Source organism: Python bivittatus, unplaced genomic scaffold (genome assembly GCF_059951505.1).
Source record: "Python bivittatus isolate LINGU-HERP-01145 unplaced genomic scaffold, Pbiv_v1 ctg000680_np1212, whole genome shotgun sequence".
Lineage (NCBI taxonomy): Eukaryota > Metazoa > Chordata > Lepidosauria > Squamata > Pythonidae > Python > Python bivittatus.
In genome coordinates this window covers 7533231-7545154 of record NW_028277095.1, presented here as the reverse complement: position 1 = coordinate 7545154, position 11924 = coordinate 7533231, and positions in this window count along the sequence as shown.

The window sequence follows — 11924 nt, the reverse complement described above, 5'->3', positions numbered from 1 at the left end:
CTCTCCATCAGCAGTTTCTGCCTGAAAATTCTCCTTGCCCTTGTGTCACAATGTCCTGGGTTACCATAGGGACAGGAAAAACAATCTCACATCACCAAAGCTTTGTGGACCACACTTTACTGGCCGCTCACCAACTGGAAAGCAGTTTGGTGGTTACTCAGCACTAGTATTAGTTTCTCCCATTGTTTGGAATATATCTCCTTCTCTATCATGGCAGGTAGGAAACTGTGCCATCGTGAATCCCTTGTTTCTCCCGAAGACTCATTCAGAGGCAAATATTACATTACAGAGGCATAGCTGGGGAAGGGATAAGGTTTGGGGATGGGCTATAAAAGGGAAAGAAATGGAAACTATGATAGAAAGTAAGTCAGAAGAAAATCAGTGGGGTGAGCCATCCCTAAACCCAATTTTGGGAAATTCTTGACTTCTTTTTGTTGGTTGTGCTCATATCTATGAAATGCTATGCCGTGAAGTTATCGATCTGCTGGCAATAGCTATTTCTCAAAGTACTTTTTTGTATAATAGATTTTTAATTCTGGTTCCTCATCACATCTAAAGTTTGGCAGGAGGAGTGATGGAACAGAGGGGCAAAAAGAAATCCAACTCACAGAGCAGGAAAACAACTGTCCTTGGTTTATTTCTCTGTGGTCAAGGGAAGAGATTTCAGTGACCTTTTAACATTTTAGGAGTGCTTACTCCTGAGTGCCCAACTACCTTTATTTGGAAGAAGCGTCCCGTGTTGCTTGCAGGAGTATATATCTCAAGCTTCTTATGGTGTGACTGAGAGCTAAACTCCATGATACACTCAGCCCCCCTCTCTTCTTCCAAGGACAGTTGAAAAGAAGGAAAAATGTTGCTTTCTTGCCAACCAATTTTTCTTTCTCTTTCATCCTGGAGCATGTGTGTTGGGGAGAATGGTTTTGTGCCTGGGGAAGTTTATGGGTGTTTAGCCTCTCCCACGGACATTTCGTGATTAGGACCTGGATCCGATATTTCCCTGTTCAGATCCCTTAAACCAGAGGTGTGCAACCTGAGGCCTCTAAAGGTTGTCTCCAAATGGTAATGCTTTAACGTGGAAGAGGGGTAAGGTTTTTAAATAAATGACCGAAGGGTGACGGGATTAGTTGACATTTAATTCCGATTAAATTTCACAAAATGCAGTTTTGTTTTGGTCCTGGCCCAGTCCACTCCTTTTTGGAGCAAGACCCCTCACATGCCACTTAAAGCCTCAAGGTGGCCCTTGGTCCCTGAAGCACCACACAACCCCTGTGTTAAAAAGCAGCCACTGAACCCTGGGGGAGAAGCCACACATTGCTTGAAGGTTTTGTCTTCACCCTTTGACGTCCTTAAAGAAACCCCAGTTCCAACAGCCATTTTCTTCAAACTCCCTTTCGTACCAATACAACATTCCCTGTTGGAATCATGGAGGTTCTATGCGGGCAACTGTCAAAGTCTGCGAGGCTCAATTCCCAGTTCAAGTAAATCCTCTGGAGGCTAGACCATCCCAGTAAAGATTTCTTTCTTGCGAAGAAGCATACAGTGTCCCATAGATTGCTGAAACTGAAAAACCGCGCTCAGTGGTTTCCTTTTAACGCCCCTCTCTGCGGTTTCCCTCCTTTCAAGTTGCAGTCCCTCTCACACCTTCCCTTGGATCTCTTCTTGGTTTCATGCCTGCACGACCTTGCGAATTCCTGAGAACCCGATAACATCTCCCTAAATCTCTCCCTCCCTTATTTTATGGCAGGAACGAGCAAGCAATCTATGTAAACTAACATTCTTAATAAAACAAACACCTCTACTTTATGGCCGGCATAAGGAAATATTCTAACTAGGTCAATAGCTCTAATAAATCTAATAGTTGAAATCAATTGGTAGTTGATTGATTGCGAGGCTCCTGACAGCAACAGAAAATATGGTTTGTGACCTCAGTCCCATCATAGTACTAATAAGTTGGCACGCATGAGCCCTAATCTTAAGATCTAAATTGCTTGGGGAGGAACGAAATCATCTAAGTCCCATTTTCATCCTGATGATAAAGGCAAAAGGATTTAAGATAGTAGGAAACGAGATCTGTCAACAGGGAACGGCACTGTTCCTGTAGTGCCTGAAAAACACACCCAGATCCATGTAGCATTTTTGGCCAGAAGGCCCCAACACCAACTTTATGGGATCTGAGGACAAGCACTAAGGAACACACACATTGAGACTCTAAGAGAACTCATGCGAATCAGTAGTTTAACCAAATATCATACAGAGCATCTTCAAGCACAAGAAAGAAATAGAAAGGAAGTTCACAAAGAGGGAAATGGGTAGGAAATTCATAGACCCATAGTTGGAAGGGACCTAAAAGGTCATCAAGTCCAACCCCAGGATTCACTAGACCATCCCTGATAGATGACTGTTGCCTCCTTACTGGTCTTTAGACTTTGAACATACTGGGGAGGAATACAATAGCAGAAAGACTTCCAGACAGGAGACGAGAACAGCTGTTGGAGCCTCCAAAGTCTTGTAGAGGTCCTCAGGGTGAAGAATCTGCTAGGATCACATTTGGGGAAGAAGCAAAGTGCCCCTATTGGGTTCAGTGAGAAGCTGAGGAAGAAGGGGGAGAGCTGGTGATAATAGTGGTAAATAAATAAATAAATAAATGGTGGTGTCCTAGAGGTTCACCCTTCAGAACAGGAACATTCCAGCAGGAGCCTTGAATGGTGGAGTAAGTACCTGGCTGAACCTTTACCACTCTCTCCCAGCTTTCAAACAACAATCTTGGTTTTTGGTACAGGATTCCTATATAGTATACAGAGATTCTGAATGCAAATACTCAAAATTGTGTATGTGTATTAATCTGGCTGATCGGGAGATAAATGGCTAATGGCCTTGCTTCTTTGCATGTGTGTATTGCAGATAATGTGCATAACACATGGACACCAGAAAATCTGAACCTTCAGACTCCAAGTTGCCCAACAGTGACAGCTGTATCTGCTCTAGGAGGCAATCCTCATAGCATCTCGGGAACAGGAACACCAGTTCTGAGCAATCTGTGGATCCAGCCTCCTATTTCCCATCTACCTGCTCAGCTGACCTCAGGCAGTGCTAGCATCCAAAGCTACCTGCCTCCAGGAGCTCCACACCTCCAAAGTGTCCATGGGGAACAACCGCATCTTCCCACCTTGGCAGCCTGTAACCCTCCTGTCTCTGAGTGGAGAGGTAGTGACCCTCCTCAGGCTTTTTACACACCAGTGCCACCTCAGTATCGAAATCTTCCTACCACCAGCTCCATGGAGCAGATATACAGACGTCCCCACCTCCAACATTTGCCTTCAGCTGGTTCAGAGCCCACAGCTTGGGCACAGTCCACCTCCAACATTTGCCTTCGGCTGGTTCAGAGGCCGCCGCTTCGGCACAGAGCCACCCAACCCGCCTCTTTGCAGGATGAGAGCTACCTGTATAACCATGGAACTCTGGCTCTCATCCCTTTGGGAGAGAGAAATCCGACTCCCCAGACAGGCAGGTCTGTCCCCATGTTCCCATCTCCAACCAGCCAAGTGGTTTTGGTCCTCAAAGAGGTGGAACCTCAGATCTCTGAGACAACAGTTCCAGCAGGGCTATCAAGACCCACCAGTGTGAAAGCTTCACATGCAGACTCAAAAGGTTTGTGCTGGTCTTCCTTTCAGAATGCTATACATTAGGCATTAGCCTAGCCCCATAAGTATGAAGCCTATGCCACCATTCCTGGGAGCCTTCAGGAAGCTGGGGTATGTTCTAAGGCAAGCTCTGACTTCTCTGTTCAAGGGTTAGGGTGATATATGTTTCTTGAATAATGTGTGCATTTTCCTGTTTTAACTTTTTAAAAATCCTTTTAAATGGACTATTCAGCTCATTAATATTAGTTGAAAATATTTTCATTTGACCCATGATGTCAATTATCAAGTTAATTCATGAAGCAATACCAGCTGCTTGGCAGACACAGACCTCAGTGAAATGATATCTCCATCCTCTTGTGCATCTTCAGCCACTTCCATGGAGTTGTGTAGGAAAACTTTATAGGGGTCTAGATTGACTGATCCACCATGGCAGAACTGGCTTCAAGTAGAACAGAGTCCACGTGTCTCGCTCAGTTTCTCTCTGTTCGATCTTTCAGAGGTCAGAGCCCCCGATGGGGAACAACACCTATCTCAGACCTACCATCTTCATGGAGCTCCTGCTCAGCCCAGAAGCGAGCATCACCCAAGCTGCGTTCATCAGTTTGTGAGGACATCTGAGATCCCCTTGGCTCCTGCATCATCCTTACAATTGGATTTTGAGAACATTCCTCATATCCTCCCTGGGTTGCAAGGTGAGTGCTGAGCAGACTTAGTTCCAGGAATTACCCGCAGACCTGACCTGCTTCAGCAAGCCCACCTTTCCTACCATCAGTTTGCTCCTGCTCCCTGTTCAAGGCAGCAGGAAGGACCCATGCTCTAGTCAAGAGCTTCTGGGGTCCTTCCAGGCTGAGAGAACCTCAAACTGAGGGCTCAGTCTCTGGCTACTTTCTTCTCCCAATGAGTCTTACTGCGGCTCCTGTTCTTAGTCTTGACCCTCCATGTTCCCCAAACCAGGTACAGCCCTCCCCGAAGGTATCCCTCGACATATCAAGCAAACACATGAATGGTCTTCAGAGAGAGGGAGAGTCCCTGGTGACCATATGCACTAGCTGAGAGTGTATGAAGAGGGTGGGAAAAGAGGCACATCCATGGGGTAGAAGCAATTACTCTCTTAGAAAGCTGAACAAAGTGGTTTTTACGGAGGCAGAGAGAGAGCCAGCCTGCTGCATGAGGCTCAGGCCATCAGGAGGACTTCTGCCCAGCACAATCCCCTGCAAGATCCAGTTTCAACACATTAGACCATCCCAGGAGCTATCAGCCATGATAGAACACAAAGAGACAACAAACGCTCCCTGTGAGAAAACAGGAAAAATTTGGACAGGAGAAAGAGAAATTCAGCAAGTTGACCCTTGCTTTTTCTTTGCAGGCATCCTGCAGTTCAAGGCTGGAGAATATCTAAGAAGGGAATCAGTAGTTGGGAGAAAGGATGGAAGAGCTTCCTTGGTTGTAGAATCACCTCTTGACTGCTTTCTTTCAGTGGCCCAAGCTTCAGGAGGAGATCCATCAGAGGCTAGTCCAAAGACTGATGTCCCACAGACATCTCAAGACCCTCTGCTCCAACAGGCATCAAAGCAAGCCCATGGCAAGTATTGTGGGCTGAATGGTGAGTGCCAAAGTGTTGCAGATGGGGAAATTGTCTACCTGCCAAGGGAGGATTCCTTGCAAGATGCCTGAAGGTGCACAGTCTCATCATGCTCTTCCAAGATGCGTGAAATTTTGCTGTGGGCTGTAGAGGATGCAATGCATTGACACGAATCCCCCATAAATAATCGACATCCATCCAGACCCAAGTCAGAAAAACTAGTTAATATACATAGTTACGACACACAAAACCTAAAACTAATCTTAAAGCAAACATCTTAAAAATCTTACATCTTAACGCAGAAGGTGAGTGATTAAGAAGCTGCCTTCCAGCGTGGTTCCTGGTATTTCAAGAGGGAACCTGGGGAACCACTCACCCATTTTCAGTCTGGCAGGTGAGTCCAGCCTGACTGGGTGTACCTGATCAGTTGCTGACTGAGGTTCACTAGCACGCAGCAGGTGACCTCAAGGAAGGGAGGAAAGGGAGCCATGCTGTCCTATACCATTGCAATTGGATTACTCCTAGAGATGATGAGACCACATCTCTGAACATTTGCGAGAGGTTGGTGGAAGAAACACCTCTTCATCCTGATGATCCCTCAGGATGCTCTCCAAAGTAATCTCTGCTTCATCCCTGCCAGTCCTTACTGGCCTTGTGTTAACCACTTGAGCCAGTTTTGCCAAATTTTCCAAGCTTGTAGATTATAGATTGCCTGTTCTGATGCTGTGAACCAGGAAGGAAGTTGCTACTTGGAGAAAAGGTCTGCAGAGGTTGGAGACAGTCCTTTGTTTCCTTCTTTCATAGCAGAGCAGGGGCAAATGTGGAGGTGGGAGAAGTATGGGAACCTGAGATTGTCTCAGCCAACTAGAAGAGATTTGGTGTCCTCCAATCATAGGTTCCGTTTTTGGTTTCTTTCAGTGATGGCTGCTCATATTGGGCCAGAGAAGAACCATCAGTCACCTCCTTCCCGGCCAGAGGGTGAAGGAACTCTTTTGGCAGACTTCATGGATGAGTTCCATGTGCCCCAGGAGCTCCTGACTGAGTTTCCTGACTTTGAACAGCTTATCTCATCTATTGAGCCTCTCCTTCCAGAAAGCCTGTTCCCATGTCCAGATTCTAAGGATACAACAGGAGGCACTGTGTTCCAAGAAAGGTTTTCTGAATTCACCCTTCCGGAGAATGCTGTGGGAGCTGGCTTAGCCCAGTGTGATAGAGACCAGCCCCAGGATCTCCCATGTTTGGCCACTGGCACTCTGGGAACTATAAGCTCTAGTGAGCCTCATGTGGATCCTTCAAGGGGCAAGCTATCACCAATGCCCGGACCATCAGGCAAAGAAGAGGCTATGCAGGTCATTGACCTCTGCAATTCTGATGAGGAACATCAAGAAGTAATAGAAGGCCAGCATTCTGATTCCTCAATTCAGCTTCACACTCTCAAAGAGCTTGGCACAAATCTATGGAGCAGAATTAATGATAAGTTACAAGGACTGAAGGCTATAATAACAGGAAGAGTCCTTGTCCCAAGGAGTCACCAGGAAAGTAAGCAGGATATAGGCACTATGAAGTCTTTTGGGAACAAAAGAAAGTCTAACAATGGTCAAAGCAAAGACCAGGGAGAGGGGAAGCTGAAGACACCTGGGAATACATTCAAAAGAAAGGGTGTCAGTCCAGGATCCCCACCTTTAGGTAAAAGCTCTAGAATCAGTGTGATGGCAGGGCATATTTTGTCTTCAGATTCAGCAGTGGACCCTACAATATCTAAGTTGAAAGGAAAAAGGAAAACAGCTTTAGCTGAACAAGAGCCTTCACCCAAAAAGTCCCAAATAACCTTGGTGACACCTATGTCCAAACTACCTCATCTGCAGAGGGAAAGAAAGATGGAGGAGAAGCAAACTAAGGGCAATGTGTCCTCTGAGACTTGGGGAAAAGAGCAGCTTCTCCAAAAGAGAGAGGAGCCTTGGAAGAGAATCCATGCAATGGCAGCGGCAGATGCCTCTAGGAACAAAAGCATCCCTTGCCTTCTGGAACCTCTTCCAAATCTTCCTCAGGCAAAGATGCATAGGGAAGTTCTCACCATCACTGAGGACACAAAGGGCTTCCTTCCTGAGCTTCCACTGCAAGGGCCAAGCAAACTGCATGGAGACCAGACTTCCAGACATCTAAAGATGGGCCAAGACTCTTTGGGGTTAGAGAAGATTCAGTCTAAAACCCAATATAAAGGGAAAGCCAGCATAAACATCAGCCTACCTGGGATGAAGGGCAAAAAGCGCTACCCCAAAACAGAAACAGAAGAAACACCGAAGCCAGTCCCCAGGACCAACCTGGCTTTACAAATGATGGAATCTGTACAAGTGTTGTACCCACTGGGGAAGAGCAATGTTTCATCTATGCCAAGCAAGAAAGTCCATTCCGTTCCGTCTTACAATCCTGTTCCAGAAAATCTTATTACAAAGGCAAAGCTTTTGTCTAGACCATTAGTTAATCCATCTTCACAAACTCTGACTAAGCCACCACTGCAATTCCTACCTAACCCTCCACTGCAACCCCAATGCAAGCCACCATCATTCTCCGTGACAAAAGTATCTTCACAACCCCTGTCCAGACCTTCATCCCATCACCTGCCTAAGCCACATTCCCACCCTTGGCAAAAACTGCCACTACTTCCTGAGCCTACTCAGCCACAAAAGCCACCGTGGAAGCAGATGCCCCTTGCCTCAGTCCCACCTGTCACAAAGCCATTAGATTCCCAGTTGTACAACAGAGGCTGGAGAACCCAGGCTGGAGCTGTTGGGACAACCACCCATCTGGTGCCTAAGCCACCTGAGCGGGCACCAAACCTTTGGCAGTCAAGCAACCTCCGGCCATCAAGCAACCTCCTAAGAATCCCACTGCCTGAGGATCCTTCTTCATCCCCCCCATACGAAGGGGCAACCTTTATACCCTGGAGAACACCACCCCCTGACCTGGAGGTCTCGGAACCCATCTCAGATGAACAACGGCCCCTTCGGGAGCAGATGAAGCGGGAAGCTCAGAAGGAGAGGGAGGAGGCAGCCTGCTGGACCTCAGCAGGGAGAATCAAGTATTTTGTGGAGCGGGAGAAAGAAATGGACATCTCTCTATGGTTTGGTTACCCAAAATTTGGCTGTCCTTGGAGATAGTTCACTTCAGCTCCTTCTTCTGGAAGATTCTGGGCTGGGAGGCTAATTCTAGTTCAAGAGTTATTTGTTTGATATTATAATTACTTTACGTGTGTGTGTGTGTATTAAGTATATGTAATTTGTGTGAGTATATTTTAAGTGTGTATATTTTAAGTTTTTCTAAGTAAGAGCTTGTAAACAATGTTGGGTTTCTTTCTAGTCAATAAATTTTGTGTTACAGACACTAAAACTCACCAACATACGTGTGTTTGGTTATCTAAAAGCGTAGACAAGATTAATTCAAAAGAAAATACTTTAGTGGGGGTGACTCAGGTCTTTACTGGAACAGGCAATATTTCAGAAGAAGCATTTCCTCACAGAAACTTTCTCCCAGGCTGGTAGCCAGGATTGTTTCGGGGGGGGGGGGGCATCAAAAAAGTCAAGATAGCCATGACTGTGCAATAGAAGCCTCACCTCTTAAGAGCCATGGGTCTTCATCCCGACATTTTTGACCCTCCCAGGACACCCTCCCCCAGACACCCCTGATTTTAATAACCGAAATTCAGATGGGCTTCACACATACAGGTGTTCGAGAAAAACCCGATGGCCACTGGTTGCTGCTGAGGAATCTGGAAGAGAAATGGATTTATTTGCAATTCTTCACAAGGTTTCTGTTTCGCCGCTCTGGGTGCCTCCCTTCCTTTGCCCCTTGAGTTCCATTTGGCTTCTTAGAGCTGCTCAACGACACAAGCCTAACTGGGGAACCATCTGGGGTGAAGGTGGGAGGAAACGGATAGTTGGAGAGAAGTGACTTCCGGTGCTCTTGGGACGCCGGGCGCCTTACCTGGCTCTGCTTCCTGGCAAGGACTCTTCTGACACCCTTTGGTGTAGGACCCACCTTCCAACTCTTACCCTTCCGATACAAATCCGGCCTCGGAAAAACAGAGGCATGAACTTCCTGCATTAGCCCAGGGTTACATCGCAGCCCACCGCATCCTTTGGAATTGTGGTCTGTTTTCGCACTTCAGCCTAAGCTGGTCTCCCCTCTGCTGCTGACTATCTCTTGAACCCCCTTCAGAAGCTCCAGGCCAGACTGCAAAGGGTTGGCAGCAGGGCTGGGCTGGCGCTCAGTCTGGACTGTGGGCACCTCAAGACCCGATTGCTCATTCCCTGCTTTGGGCCCTTCTCAGCCCATGGAGAAGGCAAGCGCGGGGGTTGGCTCCTGCATGAAGCAGTCTATCCATGCCCTCCTTTTCCTCTTACAGATAGTCCTGGTGTTTTTCCTTTGCTTTCCCAGATGTTTGCGCATGGGGAAACTAGGTATGTTTAGCTTAACGAAGGGAAGACTGAGGGGAGTCACGATAGCAGTCTTCCAATCCTTGAAGGGCTGCCCCAGGGAAGAGGGGGAGATTTATTCTCCATAGCACCTGAGGGTAGGACAAGAGGCAATGGGTGGAAGCTCATCAGAGGGAGATCCAACCTGGAAATAAGGAGGAATTTCCTGACAGTGAGAACTATTGGGAAAATAAACAGTGGAACAGCTGGGCTCCTGGAGTTGTGGGTGCTCTATCACTGGAGGTTTTCAAGAAAAGATTGGACCACCATTGGTCCGAGATGATATGAGGACTCCTGCCTTGGGCAGGAAGTTGGACTAGAAGACCTCCAAGGTCTCTTCCAGCCCTTGGATTCTAGGATTCTATGAATCACACACACACACACACACACAGACCCACCCGTTATCTCCTTTGACACTAAACTAACCCTGGCCCTTTTCCCTTTTTTTCTCCCTTATGGTACCATTGTAGTTGTGGTGCCAGAATAATCAATGCAATAGCAACAGGTTGTTCTTTCACTCCAACATTCCTTGTAAGTCTGCAGAAGTTTGGTAGCGAGGACAGACTAAGCATTCACCTCCAGAGAAACAAAGCAGCAAGGCTTCCACCTTGCAAGGTACAGCTGGCTTAAAGAATAAGAGGGAGAGAAGTGAAGCTGAGTGGTACAGTGGGCAGGTGGGTGAAAGCAAGGGGGGCACGCCTCACCCAGCCTGGGCAGAAACCAAAAGGATGGCCCCGGGGGATGGAAGGAGCAGGAGCCTCGTTGACTTAAGGGGCCATCACTGGATCGACCAGCAGATTATTAAAAAAGCAACCGGGCAAGATAGCTGTCCGGCACCCAGGAGGACGTGGCTGTCCAGGGCAGTGACCAGGGACATTGTGGGAGGGGAAGGGCAAGCCAATTGAAGCTGGGGCTGCTCCTAGAAGGGGCCAAAGCCCTGGAGATCCTCCGCTCTGCAGGGTTTGAGATGGCTCAGATCAAACCCAACAGTTTTGAAACATGGGGGTGGGGGGGACATTTGCAGTGCACTGGGAGGGCGGGGAACACTGAGAGGCCCATACTGGCAATGGCCCAGCAGGACTCTCGTTGGTGGGGCTATGGAAAACCCTTCCAATACAGTTCACCCATCTTGCATGGCCTTGCCCTGCTTCAGGCAGTATGTGACCCCCGTGTGTGTGTGTGTGTGTGTGTCTGTGCACGGATGCACGCCTTTGAGTCAGTGTTGACTTCTGGTAATTGCCTGGAGAAGTCCCTGCAGTTTTCTAGGTAGCATGTTTGGAAATAGTTTGCCCTGGCCTCCTCCTTCCTGGGGCGGAGAGAGAGGGACTGGCCCAAGGTCACCCAGCCGGCTTCGTGCCCAAGGTGGGACGAGAACTCACTGACTCCCAGTTTCTAGCCTGGTGCCTTGACCGCAACACCAAACTGGCTCTTGTATATGACCCCACTTGGGGTGATACTGAAATGCTGCTCTCTGGTCTAAGCGCCCCTGGGCAAAAGTCAGCTCTCCTATCAGCCCTTTTTGCCTCCTTTGATGTTAGAAGAGGCAAGATGGTCCTGGAGGACCCCAAAGTAAGAAAAATGCTTTGCGTGCCCCATGGTCTATTTTTGGGCACTGGTGGCTGTGTCCACTTGTTGCCAGTTCTGTCATTGGCTTGTAAGAGCATTAGACTTTCATTAGGAATTGCTCCCTCCTGCTTCACCCCGTGCCCCTCCTTTGCAACCTGTTAGTTGGGAACTTTGACAGGTGGCCAAACCCACTGTTTTATAAAAGCCACTCTTGTCCACTTCCATCCTTGCGTCTCCACCCATTAAGGAGAGCAAGAGGGGGCTATTTTGCCCACCAGCAGGTGGCACCGGCAAGAGGGGAAATGATGCCAGGGCATTGGAGAGAGAGGAGGGACTGGGGTGAGGGCAGTGCAAGTTAAGCCAGAAAGAGGGCTGGGGGACAGCATCTGAACAGGCCTCTCTGACCTGATTCACTGCCTCTGTGATTTAAATCCTTCCTTCCCATTGTAAAAGCAACCTGAATTAAAATAGCTTTTTTTGGGAATTGCGGTGCATCTTCCCCAAGGTGAAAGTAGGAACTGACTCCCTTAAAAAGGAACCCTACAATTCATTGGTAAATAAGTAACTATATTTATATTTTAAATATGGTTGGCAAATCTGCTTTCAAGCGCCTACCCAGCAACTGCGTTTTTCTGTCTTGACTGCCAACACTCAGAGCCTTGG